The sequence below is a fragment of the Triticum dicoccoides genome, chromosome 5B (genome assembly GCF_002162155.2).
Source record: "Triticum dicoccoides isolate Atlit2015 ecotype Zavitan chromosome 5B, WEW_v2.0, whole genome shotgun sequence".
NCBI lineage: Eukaryota > Viridiplantae > Streptophyta > Magnoliopsida > Poales > Poaceae > Triticum > Triticum dicoccoides.
In genome coordinates this window covers 531556953-531558659 of record NC_041389.1, presented here as the reverse complement: position 1 = coordinate 531558659, position 1707 = coordinate 531556953, and positions in this window count along the sequence as shown.

Below are 1707 nucleotides of genomic sequence, written 5' to 3'. Positions count from 1 at the left end.
TTGAATTGAGAAGGATACCTGGTTCTTGGCTTTTGCTGACTAAGAGGGAAGCAAGGTATATAAAGGGGAAACTGCCCACTGCCAAACAAAAAGATTAGTAAGATTAAGTGTTTTTTCATAAAAGACGTTGATGAAAAGGAGGCATGCACTACTGGAATCGCCCTATACGCCGAGTGCCATGGACACTCGTCAAAGAGTCAATAACCGCCGGCAACACCTTTGCTGAGAGTTGCATTGTACGTATTCTTAATAATGAAGACCGAAGCTTAATGCGGTTGGACTATTGAACTATTTAAACATGTCATTTTGCTTGTCGGTAGGCGAGGTGGGACTAAATCTTTGCCGAGAGCAACTCTCGGTAAAGAGTTGTAACCGTGACCGTGCCGTTAGTCGCCGCCGGATGTGCCACATGGCAAATCTTTGCCGTGTGGTGGCCAGATGGCCCTCGGCAAATAGTGCCTTTGCCGAGTAGAGCCTGTTTGCCGAGGCCTACTCTCGGCATTATCATGTGTTTGCCGAGATACTCCCTTTGCCGAGTGCTACTCTCGGCGTTCATTACTTTGCCGAGTGCCCGTGGGTTGGCTCTTGGCGAAGACCCTGACACCCGGCGTCTACGAAAATTCCAGTAGTGATGACTTTTGAACGTTCGCTCTGAGAACAGTGGGTTGACCATAGTAGGATTCTGGAATGTCTTTGAGGCAAAATAATTGCCAGGGGGCAAGCTTTTCAACATGAGCCGATTGTCATCAATGTACAGATCATGGGGAATTCAATGTTTTGGATTGTGAAAGGGAGGTTGAGCAAGTTCCATTGATAAGTTTTATTAGCAATGGGTTGGAGGTCAGTCAGTGACGAAGAGGAGATGTGAGAGGGTTTTACCTTGTATGATCCCATGATGACAATGAAATTTCTTTCCAAGGACGCTATTAAGAAGCGGAAAAGATGTATACCCATGGAAAGGATGGAGTTATGCCCACCAAAGCCCAGATGTTCTAAAACCCCGACGATAGTGTTGTGCTCAATGTGTCATGAGGCCTTTCCAGAATCAAGTTTAAGCACGATAGTTTCCTTTTTTTGTTGTTGCTGGATACAAACGAGGGATGGTCCTGCCATCTGCCGGCAAGGAGTGTAGTGACGAGCTTAAGGCTGGAATTCATGAGGAAAATGGAGATGTTATAATTGGTGACTTCTGGGGAGAGAACAACATAGATTTCTCTCGCAAGAAAAACAACAACATATATTTCGTGATATGGTCAATTTTTTATAGGAAAAGACAAACCCTAAACGTTCGGGTTTTACCCATGGCAAATCGAATGTTTTTTATGGCAATTTTAGTTGACGCAAGGATGACAAGCTTAGCTGGCTTGCATGAAATATTTTCTTGAAAAAAGGAAACTGCGGGCGGAATTGAAATGCTTACCAACTAAATTTGTCATCCTCGCGTCAACTAAAGTTGCCTTAGAAAACGTTTGATTTGCCATGGGCAAAATCTGAACTTTCGGGACTTATCGCAGTCCCTTTTTATTTGGTATATACCATAAATATCGTCCAAATGTCATCTTCAGAAACACCTTTGAAAATTCATATTATTTTGAGGGGAAAAGGGGAATAATTATACATGAATTTGTTTTTTTAACAGACAACAAATTCGTATCTTGTCTCTATTTTTCTTCGTATTTAGTGCTGTTACATGTTTACAATATAAAC